Source organism: Calypte anna, chromosome Z (genome assembly GCF_003957555.1).
Source record: "Calypte anna isolate BGI_N300 chromosome Z, bCalAnn1_v1.p, whole genome shotgun sequence".
Classification (NCBI taxonomy): domain Eukaryota; kingdom Metazoa; phylum Chordata; class Aves; order Apodiformes; family Trochilidae; genus Calypte; species Calypte anna.
Window position 1 is genome coordinate 65,509,965 of NC_044274.1, and position 16,076 is coordinate 65,526,040.

Consider the following 16,076-nt stretch of genomic DNA (forward strand, 5'->3'; position numbering starts at 1 on the left):
CACAATGCAGATCGAATTGACCTTCTCACCTTGCTCTTATCACAAAAGGCCCGTGCTTATAATCCACAACTGGGAGTATGTAATTACCTCTGATGTGACCTCCTCATAAACAAATCTCAAGTGGTTTGGGGCCATCCTGATTTACAGCCAAAGGCCAAACCCCCAGAACAGAGCACTGCCTGTTTTATTTTCATCTACAACCAGTGTCTGGTTTGCATTTGCAACAGTAACAGACTGACAAAAAGGTTTTCTTGTCTCTTATTCAAACATCATTATTTCCAGAAGAACCTGCACATCGGATGTGTTTTAAAAGGCAGGTTTTTCAGAACAAACAAGTAGAGCTGAAATCTATATTGAAATGCTGTTTGTTGCAGACTCACAGCCATTCCAGTGTGCAGAAGCCTTGTCAATGGTCTTATTTCACCTGAACAATGGCAAAGAGTGCTTTGGGGTATGCGTTTCTACTCCTGGGGCTCTCACTTGAGCATGCGTGGGAGCTCTGTGGGGAAGGTTTTTATGAAGCATCCAGCCTTGGCCTGACCTTCCTCGCATAGCAACTGATGGTGCAATTTGTATGGATGCTATTGAAAGGAGAGCTTAAGCCCAGTGCTCTGGAAAATCTTGTATACAGAAGTATTGTCACAATAGGGAAGCATTGTTACTGTCATGTTAAGAGTGTCTGATTCTTAACCAGTTGTAAGGAAACACTAAACAAAGCACTCAGACATAACAGCAATGAGTGGAGAGAGAGATCTGAAAACCCTGCACAGTAAATGCAGCAGCCAGCACTGTGTTGCCAAAAGAAAAACCTCAGACAGAAGGCATTCACTGTCAAGTAATAGCATAAAATACTGTGTGCTTGTAGTATGGCACACGGAGAGTATAATGAGATATTAAGTTTAACAAAGTACTTAAACACAGCCTAACTTTAAACTTTGTGGCATGTCATCAGACTTAAAAGGCTTTGTTTCTTGAATTAATGGCTTTTGTAGATGGCAGAGCTAGCAAAACCAAGGAGAGTGCTATCATCATCTATTAGTTTTAACTGCTTTTTCTTTGAATGTTAATACTGAGAGACATTTTATTAATCATCCCTGGCTAGTCTGAATGAAGAATTCTTCAGGTCAACCCAAACTCATTCATCGTGCAGCCTGGGTCTTACTACTGGGATCAGTTCAGGTGCTCCATGTACTTGTGCTGCAAATCATCTTGCCTGTAATACCACACAAGAGTCTTCTGTGAATAAATGTTCAGTGTTAATCAATTCCTTGACTTTTCAAGTAAGTGCTTGTTAGGGAGGGAAGAAGGCAGACTATTGCAGTGTGAATCCTGAACAGGAAAGCTCATTTCCCTTGAAGTCAATGAATGAGCTCAAAAGCAAGAATTCCAGGCTTCTCTGCAGTCTTTGTGAGGGCAGCCCAGGTATCAGCAACTTCCCTGGGTGCAGGTCAGGTACAGCAGCTGCCTCAGTGTCTTTATTTTGGCCAGTTTACCAAATCTGCAACTCCTGTTTACCTGCCTGTTCACGCTGGCATCATTTTTGTCAAATTCAGCCATGGTGCAGTGACCTGAGGAAATAGTTCTTCTTTAACAAGAGAGGTGCAACTTTTCAGTTGTCTTTTTTTGTTTTTTGTTTTTTTTTGTTTTTTGGGTTTTTTTGTGTGTTTGTTTTTTTCCTTTCTTGTTGAATATAGCTGAAACTCAGCATATTTAGTCTTCAGTGTCAACAAAAAGCAAACAATGATTATCTCTGTGCCTTGCAGATATGTTGTGTGTTTCTCCTTATTAAAGGGTAATGTGATTTCTTCCATCTGACCCAGCTGAAGAAGAGCAAGGAGGCTGTTGCACCTCCAGCTTTGGGAAAGGCTTCCTGGGACTGGGTTAGAAGGGTGAGAGGGCTGGGGTGGCAGTGAGGCAGTCTGCCTGCACTTCCCTCCCCAGGAGCCTCTGCAGGGAGGATGTACATGAATCAGTGCCCTGGAAATTAAGGGCCAGGGAGTGAGTAGGTCAGGAACTGGTAATTCTTCCCTTCCTTATGGGGATCTGACCTGACCTCAAATAGCTATGTGGTTTAGCAGACAATAACACACTAATACCCCATGCAAGCAAGTCTTCCTACAGTCAGCTTGATTTTTTTTCCCCTCTCTCTTTCTGTCACATCCTGTTTAATTCTAAATAAATACCAGGGAAGATCCTTTTCTTTTTTTCTCATTACCTGAGTTTGCTTTACCTACCAAATTAATTTGCTCAAGTGTTCTGCCCACCACAGTAAGCAGTCTCCTTGTCTTTGCTCCCCAGTGTTTCTCACCTGTTTCCTCCCCCTTCTCTGCTGAGGAGGGGGAGTGATGAGAGACTTGGATGGGAATGTGGGCTTTGGCCACCACAAAACTCTGCCCAGAATGCACCTTTCAACTCACTAAATAAATAGCTTTTTCATTCCTAGGGGTTCTGGTAGGACAATACAAAAATTGAATTTCAAATTTTCACAAGTAATAGGAAAAAAATAATATCTCAACCAGACAGAAACCTTCTGAATCCTCTGCAAGACCCAGAGGATATGGTTCTCTCCTCAGTTGTGTGAGGAACATCAGAGGAGCTGATCTCAGTCATCTGCCCTGGCCTTTGAAACCTGAACTTCCGACCAGTGGCTGACCTGGAAAACATGCATGAAGGCTGCCTGGGTCTTCAGGGGAAAAAGTTTGTTACTGATTTATGTGGAACTCTTCTTCAGAAGTGCTTTAGGATTCTGAAAATGCTGGAACTAGAGGGGCAAAATACAGTCCCTTTTCACAGTTTGTGATTATGGGAGTAGGTTCCCAGGTTATTCTGGTTCACGAGGCCACTCTCAGGAATAGGCTGTTCATGTTCACCAGATGTATCTCCCTCTGTGAAATTTCCTAACATCTGGGGAATTACCCTTCTGTAGCTGATTTATGTTATAAATGCTACTGATTTTTTTTAATTATGATTTGCTTTCTTTCATTTTTAAATGCAACTCTAGGTGTTCTTGTAAGAATCTGACTAAAAGGAAAAAAATACCCTGAAATCAGAAGAGACTTTAATACTGAGCTTGGCTTTTTATAACGCAGAGTTAGAGACAAAGCAGTGATTTTTTCAGAGCAATTTATTTTTGCTCCCTTAGTTAGAGGGAGCTCTGTACTTACCTGTGCTGGAGAACACCAGACAGGCACTGTAGGGATGGTGTCACTGTGCCCACAGGAGGTCTGTAAGTAGACTGGGATCCAGGCAGTGATGCATGGCTAAGCCTGGGACCTTGCTGTGTGTCCTTCTGCAGTCTCCATTCCCAAGGGTCATTCAGAGAAGGGAGGGGAGGCGAAGCAGTCCCATCACAGATAGAGGTGTATGTTTTCTGCCAGTCTGCACAGTCACTTACGAGCCTGATCTTATACTCCGTACTCCTATCCTGTAGCCCTTCAAAATATACACGCATCCACTCACAGACTCTCCTGAAGTGTGAAATTTCCAGGAGAGGTACAAAGTTTCTTGATATCTGATGGCAATAATATACTACTTCAATTGAGAAAGTACAAATGGGACTGATAGATGTTTCTCAGCACACCCCCTTTTCACTGAGAGACCAAAAAGGACAGAACTGCTGTAAATTGCAGTGATGTTGAGAAGAATAGCAATAGGACATCACTGTCTTCTTAAGCTGCTAGAAAATAGTAATGTATTCTGGTCTCAATCACAGCTCAGGTCGCTAATCCCTTTCATCTCATTACCCTTGCTGAGCAAAAGATAAAGCAATTGCAAATTTCAAACAGATCCCCTGCCTCTCAGACTGGGGTAATGCCTTCTCAGATCTAAAGTGGAACGTGCTTTAAGTGGGTCACTCTTTATCTTCAGACTGCTTGCCTTCAAATGCCAAGTCAGGCACCTGTCCCTACCCCTCTGTTGCTGAAAGAAAGCTCAGCTGCATGTGGAGGAGCTTTTGCATCTCTCTGAGAAGGTGAAATCAGAGTGGGATTTCAAGATTTCAAAACTTCATTTTATTTTTTTTTCATTTATAGTTCTATTTGGAGACCAGCACAGCACATGAAAAAAGTCTCTTAATGTTCATATTCCAGCCCTTTCAACAACACTGTAATAGAGCTGAGAATTTCTATTAAAGTACCATAAAGATGTCTTTTAAAACTAGTGTGATTGCTGGGTGACAGCAGGACATAGTGTTAGTCAACTGCCATTATGGTTAGAGACTCAGTCTTGTGTTGGGGTTTTTTTTATGTCCGGAAGGAGTAATGCATAGTGCAAGGTTAGAAAGAAGCATTATTGTGTTTTCAAGGTACTAGAAAAATAACTATTTTTATTCTTGTCATTAGTAGTAATTCATCGTGTTCTCAATTAGAGTATTAGCAGAAGAGACATTTTTGTCTTTGCAAACTGGAAGTCCATATACATAGTGTATAAAAGCATAGTGCTCCTGTTGCTTTGCTTTTGTTCAACAGAAAAGAAACCACAGCATACTTTCAAATCCTTCATAAAAGGACTTTTATAGAAAACTGATTTAAGATAAGTCTGCTCTTACCAAAAAGATTTTAAAAGTTCTGTGTTATCTTTAATGATTTTTTTTAATTTTTTTTTTTCAGTGTGCACTAGCACCTATTGGAGATTGTTGTAAACTGAACCCAAAAAGAGTCTCAGCCTTCAGTATGTGCATGAAAAGATACAGGTGTAACTTCAGATTTTTTTTAAGATGTCATCTATTTCAATGTCTGTTTTGTGCAGTAACTGAAAGTTATATTGTGACCTGGAAATAGGGGGTTACAGCCTTGCTAGATGTAGACAGCTGCCTGTAAAAAGCCCAGCACCAGACTTCTTCATCTTGTCTCATGTCAGAACAGTAACTGACTTTATTGGTTTGGCTTCAAATTCAGGTGCCACCAAAAGTAAAGAAAAATACTGCAAGTATGCATTTAATAATTCTGAGGTTCTGTGCTTGTGCCTGCATTGGCTTCCAGAGCCTTTGGTCATAGAATTTTCAGGAATGTTTATGTTCAAAATGAGCAATTGCACTAAAAATGTCCTTGACTATCAGTAAGAAGCAAGGGAAAAGACCACATGCTTCATGGACCCCCTGCAGAAGAAATTGCTTGTGGTCAAGAAAAAGGCAGGCTGGGTTTATGGTATGAGGCTGAAATACATTTTTCCATTTTTCTTTTGGAAATGAAACAGCTGAGCAACAGATTACCTCAGAGGTAACCAGGCCTCAGAGAAGAAATCTCTGCAAGGTCTACTAAGGAGTGAATAATTTCTAGATGTGAGATTTGTCCTCCCATCTCCCATGGGAAATCCCAGTTCATGGCTTTCTCCAGTCCTTGATTCCAGCCCCAGCCACCCGGTGTTGCCCCTGTCAGCTTGGTGGCACTGCTTTGCCTCAAGTACCACATGGGGAAAGTACATCTCAGATACACTCCTCTGTCTTGACCCTGTCCTCCAGTGCAACCCCTTATCCTCCTGCCAGCTCCTTGTTGGCTTTGGGCTCAGGTGGGATAGCCAGCACTTGGGACTCTTTTCCTGGATAGAGTATAGGTTAGAAGTATGAGATGTATTATGAAATACTTCTGTAGTTGCTGAAGATGTGCAGTGGATAGCTAAGGAGGCAGACTTGGGGCACCATCCCTTGGAGTGGGTTGACAAAGGAAGTTACATATGGACAGACTGGTTACATGAGGATGAGGATGATAAGACAATGGATGGACTGAGCATGCATAAAGACTGAGTTCAGTTAGCAGACATAGTGATGAAGACTACCAAAGACCACCAAAAGGCTCCCAACAACCCGAGGGATCAAGAACACATGTGCTAAAGACATTTGCAAATGCTAATGTGTTCCTGGAAAACTAATGAATATTCATAGAATCATAGAATCATAGAATCATAGAATTGGCTGGGTTGGAAGGGACCTCAGAGATCATCGAGTCCAACCCTTGAACCACTGTTGCGGTTGCTAGACCATGGCACTGAGTACCACATCCAGTCTTTTTTTAAATATCTCCAGGGACGGAGAATCCACTACTTCCCTGGGCAGCCCATTCCAATGACGGATCACTCTTTCCGTAAAGAAATTCTTTCTAATATCTAACCTAAACTTCCCCTGGCACAACTTAAGTCCATGCCCTCTTGTCTTGTTGAAAGTTGTTTGGTAAAAGAGCCCAACCCCCACCTGGCTACACCCACCTTTCAGGTAGTTGTAGAGAGCGATGAGGTCTCCCCTGAGCCGCCTCTTCTTTAGGCTGAACAACCCCAGTTCTCTCAGCCTCTCCTCGTAGGGTCTATGCTCGAGTCCCTTCACCAGCCTGGTTGCCCTCCTTTGGACCTGCTCCAGAACCTCGATATCCTTCCTGAACTGGGGGCCCAGAACTGGACACAGTACTCAAGGTGTGGCCTCACGAGGGCTGAGTACAGGGGCAGAATCACTTCCTTGGACCTGCTGGCAATGCTGTTCCGGATACAGGCCAGGATGCCATTGGCTTTCTTGGCCACCTGGGCACACTGCTGGCTCATGTTCAGCTTCTTGTCGATCCAGACTCCCAGGTCCTTTTCTGCCTGGCTGCTCTCCAGCCACTCTGTCCCCAGCCTGTATCTCTGCATGGGGTTGTTGTGACCAAAGTGCAGGACCCGGCACTTGGCCGTGTTAAACCTCATCCCATTGGAATCAGCCCAACTCTCCAGTCTGTCCAGGTCCCTCTGCAGAGCCCTCCTGCCTTCTAGTTGATCAACACTCCCCCCCAGCTTAGTGTCGTCTGCGAATTTGCTGATGATGGACTCAATCCCCTCATCTAAATCATCAATGAAGATGTTGAACAGAACTGGGCCCAACACTGATCCCTGGGGGACACCACTAGTGACCGGCCGCCAACTGGATGCAGCCCCGTTCAGCACCACTCTCTGGGCCCGGCCCTCCAGCCAGTTCCTAACCCAGCACAGGGTGCTCCTGTCCAAGCTGCGGGCTGACAGTTTTTTCAGGAGGATGCTGTGGGAGACGGTGTCAAAGGCTTTGCTGAAGTCTAGGTAGACCACATCCACAGCCCTCCCCTCATCCACCAGTCGGGTCACCTGATCATAAAAGGAGATCAGGTTGGTCAGGCATGACCTGCCCTTCCTAAAACCGTGCTGGCTGGGTCTGATCCCTTGCCCATCCTGCAGGTGCTGTGTGATTGCACTGAGGATGATCTGTTCCATGACCCTGCTAGGCACTGAGGTCAGGCTGACGGGCCTGTAGTTTCCTGGGTCCTCTTTCCGGCCCTTTTTGTGGATTGGCATGACATTCGCCAATTTCCAATCATCTGGGATGTCCCCAGTGAGCCAGGACTGTTGGTAGATGATAGCGAGAGGCTTGGTGAGCTCTTCTGCCAGCTCCTTCATTACCCTTGGGTGGATCCCATCTGGTCCCATAGACTTGTGGGGATCCAAGCATCGCAGTAGGTCACAGACTGTGTCCTTCAGGATTACAGGGGGGCTGTTTAGATCCATGTCACTTTCTATGAGCTCCAGAAGCCATCCGTCTTCAGGGTAACCTGTCTTTCCGCTGAAAACTGAGGTAAAGAAGGTGTTAAATACCTCAGCCTTTTCTTCATCTTTAACAACTGTATTCCCACTCGTGTCCAGTAAAGAATGGATATTTTCCCTGCCCCTTCTTTTGCTGCTAATGTATCTGTAGAAGGACTTTTTGTTATCCTTCACAGAGGTGGCGAGATTCCGTTCGCATTGTGCTTTTGTGTCTCTGATTTTCTTTCGACATGACTTAACAATATTCCTAAATTCTTCCTCAGTAGTTATCCCTTTTTTCCATAATTGGTAGGCCCTCCTCTTAACTCTAATTTCTTTCAGAGTCTCCCAATTCAGCCAGGCCGGTCGTCTTCCCCGCCGGCTCGCTTTTCGGCATACTGGGACAGCCTGCTCCTGTGCTTTCAGAACTTGTTCCTTGAAGTACGACCAACCCTCCTGTACCCCTCTGTTTTCAAGGTCTGTTTCCCAGGGTATACTCCGAACAAGTCTTCTGAAGAGGTCAAAATCTGCCCTTCGGAAGTCCAGCGTAGAGGTCTTATTGACGACCCTCCTTGTATCCCTGAATATTGAAAACTTTATTATTTCATGGTCACTAAGTCCCAGGCGACCACCGACCACCACATCTCCCACCAGCTCCTCTCTGTTTGTGAAAAGAAGGTCAAGCGAGGCTCCATTCCTGGTGGGCTCATTTACTAGCTGGAGCAGGAAATTATCCTCTATACACTCCAGGAATCTTCTAGACTGCTTCGTCTCTGTGCTGTGGAGTTCCCAGCAGATGTCTGGTAGGTTAAAGTCGCCCACGAGAACAAGGGATGACGATTTGGAGACATCCACCAGTTGCCTGTAGAATACTTCATCATCCTCATCATCTTGATTGGGTGGTCTGTAACAGACTCCCATCACAATATCAGCCTTGTTGACCTTCCCCTTGATTCTGATCCACAGGCACTCCACCTTATTATTACAGACTTCAATTTCTACAGTGTCAAGGGACTCCCTAACATATAGGGCTACCCCTCCGCCTCTCCTACCCTGCCTGTCCCTTCTGAAAAGCCTGTAGCCACCTATAGTAGCACTCCAGTCATGGGAGTCATCCCACCACGTTTCCGTTATAGCGATTACATCATAGCTTTCCTGATGCATGATGGCTTCCAGCTCCTCTTGTTTGTTGCCCATGCTGCGTGCATTGGTGTACATGCACTTTAGCTGGGCTGCTGGTTTGTCTCGTACCTTGGGCAGACCACCCTTAGGCTCCTTTCTGGAGAGCCCAGTTTCAACCCCATCCCCCTTCAAACCTAGTTTAAAGCCCTCCTTATGAGCCCTCTCCAACTTATACGCTAGAGTCCTTTTCCCCTTGTTAGTTAGGTGAAGTCCATCTGTTTTGAGTACACTAGGTAGTACGGAAGTTGTCCCGTGGTCAAAAAACCCAAAGTTCCGCCGGTGGCACCAATCCCTCAGCCACCTATTGATCAGATTAGTTTTCCTAGTTCTCTCCTCATTTAAATCTTCTATTGCTGGAACCGAGGCGAACACCACCTGTGCTCCTGACCCATCAACTAAACGGCCCAGTGCCTTGAAGTCTTTTTTAATCACCTTTGTACTTCGTCCAGCAATGTCATCACTGCCAGCCTGGACTACCAACAGTGGATAATAGTCTGATGGCTGAATTAGTTGAGGGAGTCTCCTACTAATATCCCTCACTCGGGCACCGGGAAGGCAGCAGACCTCTCTGTGGGATGGGTCAGGTCGACATATAGGGCCCTCAGTTCCTCTCAGAAGGGAGTCACCCTTCATATCTAACCTTATATATAAACTCTACACAGACAGCTAGGCATGAACCTTAGGTTGTATAAGGATTTAACAGTGACAAAGTGCTGTTGAGGTGATTTTATTTGTTTCAGGTGCAGGTTTGTGCCAGGCAGTGCAATACTTGGTGATTACCTGCACTAATACCATGCATATGTTTCAGTCCCGCTGCCTTGGATGGGGAAGGGATTTTGACTTGGGGTTGCTTTTCATGCTCAGGTCTAAGCGGTGTAATTCTGACCCAGGGCTGTTGAAATGGGAAAGGGGAGAAAATAGATCTTTTTATAGCTATGTCTGGTTAACTTAGTCTTTCAGGTTTCTTTAATGTGAAAAACTTCAATATGAAAAAAAAAATCCATTACATTACCTTCATTTTAAGACATGAAGAATCTTACCTCACTTATTTGGTTAGAAGCATATTCCAGTGCAAAATTATAAATTCTCTAAGTATCATTTGGACATAGTACTCCGTATCTTGTGAACAGTACTTCCATCAGAATAACCTGAAATTTGGGTAATATAACATTGATGGGGTGGATTAATTATATGGCAAGAGGATAACATGCAGCAGAATGATTGTTCTGAGAAAACAAAAAAATACTCATTTTTAAAATTACAAATTTTACTTCATATCCTCTTTGGCAACTTTGCAGGGCAAGGAAATGCAGCCAATAGTGGCATCTGCCACAGGGCTGACAATGCAGCTCACACAACCGGGAGCTGAATTCCTTTCTTCCATGATGAGTGGATTAGGTGCCTGGTGCTTTTTAATTTTTTATTAATCAGGTAGGCTGTAGAATGTTGGAAATGCTTCTTGCAGACCAGAACAAAGCAGTTTAGACAGTGCCAGAAGTATAGCATATTTCTGAAGCAAAACCCCATCAGAACGCAGAGGTAAATTCTTTTTAAGCTGCACAGATGGCCCAAGCCTCACAGCAGCAGCAGCAGCAGGATGGGAACAGGGTTGTGTTTCCTTACAGTGCAAACAATGATGGCAGCCTTCTCCAGTCCCTAAAGCAGGATGAGGAGCCCTGAAGGTGAACCCAGTGCAAGCTGGGACGTGTGTAAGGAATGCAATCAGTGCAGTGTAAACACTTGCACAACACAAGTGTAATTAACAGGCTTTTTTGCTTTTTGTTTGTTTGTTTGTTTATTGACCTTGTTAATGAACTGTTAGTGGTGAATTGCAGTTTCAACAAATTTCCAGGAACCTAAAATGCAGCAGTAGTAAGCAAATCGGCAAGACTTCTGATCTGTCAAGAGTTGTCAAGCCTTTGTCTGAGGAAGGTAGACTTCAGCTGTGTGCTGCACTCTCTTCAGGATGAATATGCTTTGGGCACTGTGCCAGGATGTAATTATTCAATATGATGAAGCAGTATCCTATCTATTTATCCTGTTTCTGCTTCAAAACTCATCCTTTCACTTTATTTTCCCACATGCCAAATGAAATTTAATATGAGTTGTTATTTGACTATAGTACCACAGTTCATTATATTAAATTGTACAAGAACATTTGTAGATGATAAGCTCACTATGGACTATCTTTGAAATGCCTTAATGGAAAAAAAAAAAAGAGGGCTGTTATGACTAATTGATCCCTGTAGAAAGAAAAAAACCCATGTCTTACACCAGTGAATTAAGAGGTAGTTTAATAGGGCTATGATCTGAAACAAGACAGACTAGAATGCATTGATTAAAAATACTTGGTCATTACTGTAGTTAGGGGCAATATGGTTTGTTACTGTTTTTAACTAGCATGGGGCTTTACATTCTTTACCAGTTAAAAGATTGCTTTTTTTTAGAATATGGAAAGTTGCTGACATTTGAAAGCAAGCATAGAGCATGATTTGAGTGCACTTTGTGAGAAGCTGCATTCTTTAGATTCAGTGCAGCAATTACCAGTCACAGTTAATGTGAACTCTTTTGTCTGGTTGCAGAATCACTGTTAATATGAGTGGGCAGTGCCCTTTTCTAGTGCACCCTTTGCAAAGATTTCTTTTCCTTTGTTTGATGCAGAGTACAGCATATATTCATATATCCATATATATATATAAACACGTAACAATATGATTTTCAGAAGGCATGAGGGAAACTTGGTTTTGTTCAAATACATGGGAAGGCATCTGTGAGAAAACTAATCCTAACTGATTTAACAAATGAGTTTATACTATGTTTCCTTGTCACTTTTGGCAAAGCCTTACAAAGTAAGTGCTAAGATTTCCCACTTTCAATCAGGATGCCACTGGCCATTAACTGCTTAGACTGGAGTATTTACAATACTTCAGGAATACAGTGAAATTATCATTTTATACCTGGATGCCAGTGTAACCTGTCCTGCACTGTCACTTGTATTTAGTTCATCAGTTTGGACAAAGGCAAGGTGAGTTCTGATTGTGTAACTGAGGAGAAACATGCAGGAAATGGTGCTGTTCTGTGAGATGGACAAACAAGTTACTGATCAAGTAAAGAGGTGGGTTTAAGAGACCAGAGGGGAGGGTGTAGCTGTGTAGGGTGTAGGTTTTTTGGGGTTTAGTTGTTTTTTTGGGTGTGGGGTGGCTTTTTTTCCCCATAAGTTTTTTTCAGACATTTTGGAAAGAAAGAGGTTTGGGTAGGTAAAAAATAAATTCCATCTGCAATTTAAAGGCTGATGCAGCACACAATTTATGCTCTCTATCTGTGTTTCTTCCCAGCATGGTATGATTTTTTTTTTCAGTTTGAGTGAGAGGTACTTTTAATGCATTCACATCTTACCTTTTTAATTTTGGTGGCCAACTCCACTGTGTCAGACAAGACAGGAGCAGTCACATAATCAAGGCAGCAAAGAACTTGCTTCCTCTGTCATTATTTTTTTCAGCAATGTAACCCCAGTTATGGGTCACAAGAAGCCTTGTGCTGCAATAATGTTTTTGAATACTGTGAATTTTCTTCTAAAATATCTTGGGAGGAAGAAAAAGCATCTTGTTATTCTTTAAGAGGTCTGCAGTGAAGAAAAAGTATTTGATTGTTTTTGGCTTACCAAAATGCACACAACCACTTGGCTGCACTTCAGTAGCCATAGACTGTTGTAATGTGCTTTTCCTTTTCATCTGAGGACACTTCATAAGTAGTGCAGTATGTAGCTCATAGATTTTTTTGGGCAAGTTTCTTTAGAATTACAGATGCTGATGTATGGAAAATAAAAGTGTCATGAAGCTGAGCCATAAGTCTATCACCTTCCTGCCAATGCTGAGGAAGGAACAGGCACCATCTTGAGAGAATCCCAGTCGGGTGTCTGACCTGCCTGGAAGAGCAGCCCTTTTAGGAGAAAAAGTGCAGAGCACCGATGTGGAGAGCACTGGCCTCCAACTGCAAAGGTGAGAGCCTTGTAAAGGAATTTGCTTCCTGATCAACAGGAAGTATCCAGCAGTTGCACAGACAGGAGGGCTCGAGGACAGCAGGAGCCCACAGGACGTAGCTGGTGTTGGGTAAAGAGCATAAACAAGTGTGAGCCTTGAGAGACTTGGTTATGCTCTTTGCTAGTTAAGTTGCTTTTTTTTTTTATTATTTGGATGCATTACAGGATATGTGCCTATGAGCCTGTTAAGCTGTTCCCATGGAATGCCACACAAAAGACAGACCTTGTAGTGAATAAATGTGTTCAAGAGCTTCTTCATCACGTGTCAGATATGCAGAGCTGATGGATGCTTCGTTTTCCTTTGTCAAATGTGGAGATGTTTTTATAAATAAATATCCACTTATTTGTATTGTAACTGAACATGGAAATTTGAACACCATGATACTTAAGAAATTTCACTGGCTTTTTGTCCATGCATGGAGAAGACATCTCTCTCCTCAGGAAAGCTGAGGCAGGCTGTTCTCTCTGCCTGTGGAAACAAAAGTGCTTCCAGAGGAGCTGTTAAGAACCCTGTTCCATTAAAACAAAAATGTTTCATGAGATAACACTGGCATCAGTTAAGCTTTTATCATGATATATTTTACAGTTAGTAACCTCTGGCAAGGGATCAAGGGAGAAAAAAGTCTCTGTGAGTAAAAACATGACCTCAAAATGAGCTATTTTAAGAAAACTGCGTCTAGAAAAGATAGGCAATTTCCAATGGAGAATGAAAACACAAGTTTACTGGTTTGCCAGAGCGCGGGATATTCTTTCTATTCAGTTCTGCTTCTTGATCTAGTATATGGATCTTGAGGGTCCTAGCCATCTTACCTGGTGTGGTGTTGAGAGGGAAGGGGAATCCTGATTTGAGAGAGAATCTTCTAGTATACAAAAGATGACAAATCTCAGTGTGGAGCAAAGCTATTACACAAACATTGTGTTCAAATTCCATAATGTGAAGAAACATCTTTGAGTAATTCAGACATGAATATAAGCAGAACAAAAATACATAGAGATTTCAGGCTGACAGCTCTTTGTAGAATTACTAATATAAAAAGCTCACTGCTGATTTAGGTAATATTATCAATCTTTCTGATTTTCAGCGTAACTTAAAATTCCAGAAATGTCATCCTTCCTAGCATCCCTCATGATGAGAAAATTCCATAGTCAGTCATAAGAATTAACAGCCAAATTTGCTTGGGGTACACATTTTCATGCAGGATTCCATCTTTTTGTTTTGGTCCTGTGTTACCCAAGTGAGGAGTGCAGGGGGCTTTGAGTTAATTCTAAGTCATCCCAACACCAGAGTTTGAGCCTTGCAGTGAAGCTGGAAGGTATGGGTTCTGACTGTAGAGTATCTAAAATTATTAATTTCTTGTGTTCAAAGCTATTAACTACAGCATTTTCCTGTTTATTCCTGATCTTGTTGCCTTGTTAGCAAGTAGTGTTTCTGGGAAGCTTATGCTGGCAGAACCAGCTCTTTGTGGACGCATCATACTTAGGATTTCACTGGATGTGGTTGATACCTTGATTATAGTGTCATCAGCTGGCAGGCATTTTCTACAGAGGAAGCAGCATTGTGGTAGTGAATATAGTCCTGTTGTGATAGCTCTTTTTCCAACTGATTTCAGCAGGCTCAGGAAATGTCTGGGGTGCAATGACCTGTACAATCAATGGCATCCTTTTCAAAATGTCAGCGGTTGTTTCAGACCTGAAAAAAAAAGTATTCTAATCTCAGTTGCATAGCTAACAGAAAATAATAGATTTGTTGTTTAGAAATTCCACTTGGATACACTGATATGACTTTTCAAACAAGTGGCTTATAAAAGCAAAGAGCATGGCATATGTATGAATGTAATTATGCAACTGCCCTGATTTTTATAGAAAACATTAATAAAGATTGATGAATTCACTGCATCTATAATTCTTTATTCAGTGGTTCCTAAGATGGTGAGCTGACTGAAAGCATAGGTGCCAGAAGTAAAAATTTCTTTTTCTCTTTTCCATTCTTAAGTTCTTACTGGCAAGTGAAGGACATTTGTCACAAAATTGTTTACTAAAAATTGCCCAAAACATAAATATTTTTTCCACACCAGAAAAAAAGTGTAAGCCTTCCAAATTTCAGATTAAAAATGAGGAAAATTTCATGAAAGTCTGTTCCAAATACTTTCTTCCCCTTTTTCTGCATTTGGAAAACTTTCTGGAGAATACTCAAGCTATATAAACTGTTAGAAAGTAAAGATTAACTAGAACTTTGTACCATGACAGGCAGAGGCATAGAGGAGCACTGAGTTCATCAACCCAACATATGAGCATGTGATGATCGTGTTTGTTGCAAATAAGAATTACAAAACTCTGGAAGATCTGACAGAAGAGAAAGGCTGTATTTATTTACAAGACCTCTGAGTAAGTTAATTTTTTTTCTCATTGTTTCACTCTTTGTTTTCATTTACTCACATTATCACGCCCTCACATCTGTGGGCTCCAGACCATTGTCTGTCCAGCATTGCTTGTGTGCTGGTGTCTGACACTGTATTATGTCCCTGGGATCCTTCTGGACTGCAGACAGCACAGGAGGTTTGGGACAGGTCTTTCATAACCTTTAGGAGGCTGCACTTACTATGGCAGTGTCCATCAGGATTTTGCTTTCTGTGGTTTTATTCATCTCAAATATGTTTGCTGCTTCTTGTCTGTTCTCCCTTGTTTGTTTGGAATATTTGGTTGTTTCTTTGGCAAGGTGCTGGAAGGAAGTTTTCTGATTATTGGAGAAATGTCATAGGCATAACTGTTCAGTCCTGTTGCTGCCCTCCTGACTTGGGAATGGATTTCATTGGTGCAGTAGTTGTGTCTTCTGGGCTTGTGTTGTTTAATGCTGGGCTGGTAATTTACCACTGGACAGATTCTCTCTATTAATCCCCATCCCCTTCCTGATAAAGAAAGGAGAGAGCATAAGGAGAGAAACCTATGCATTGGAAACTAAGCTTTAATGAAACAGGAATGATAAAAAAGGAAAAATTATTAAATATATGCCAATATACAGAAAAACAATACCACATTCTTCCCCCTTTCCTCCCAGTAACTCTCACGTCACCACCAAGACTGCAGGGCATCCCTGGGAAAGTCCAGGCTGGACTCCTGGAGTCAGCAGTAGTTGGGAGCTGGAGGCAGGAACACACAGGACCACAGGCAGATGAACGGATGGAATCCTCCCACGATGCTGAAGCAAACAGGGACAGGTGAAGAAGGGCTGAAGGGAAGGGTGATGAAGGGTGAAGGCGACTGGGGTTGACCCTTGTGGTCCCTCAAATTTTTACTGAGTATGACGCATACAGGGTGGAATACTCTGGTCAATTTTTGCCATTTGTCT

At 42.6% G+C, this 16,076-nt stretch overlaps 1 protein-coding gene across 4 annotated transcripts in view; it reads left to right on the plus strand.

The window, feature by feature from the left end:
- The window catches only part of PLPPR1 (phospholipid phosphatase related 1), a 132,452-nt gene that overhangs the window by 17,004 nt on the left and 99,372 nt on the right, over positions 1-16,076 (plus strand). The window contains exon 2 of one of the 4 annotated variants that reach the window (XM_030467883.1): positions 14,978-15,115. The exons of 2 other annotated variants lie outside the window; for them this stretch is intronic. The gene's annotated coding sequence lies outside the window, so the exon portion shown is untranslated. Of the gene's footprint in view, positions 1-14,977; positions 15,116-15,248; positions 15,287-16,076 lie in introns of those variants that run through there. One more of the 4 variants, XM_030467884.1, reaches the window with a different exon arrangement.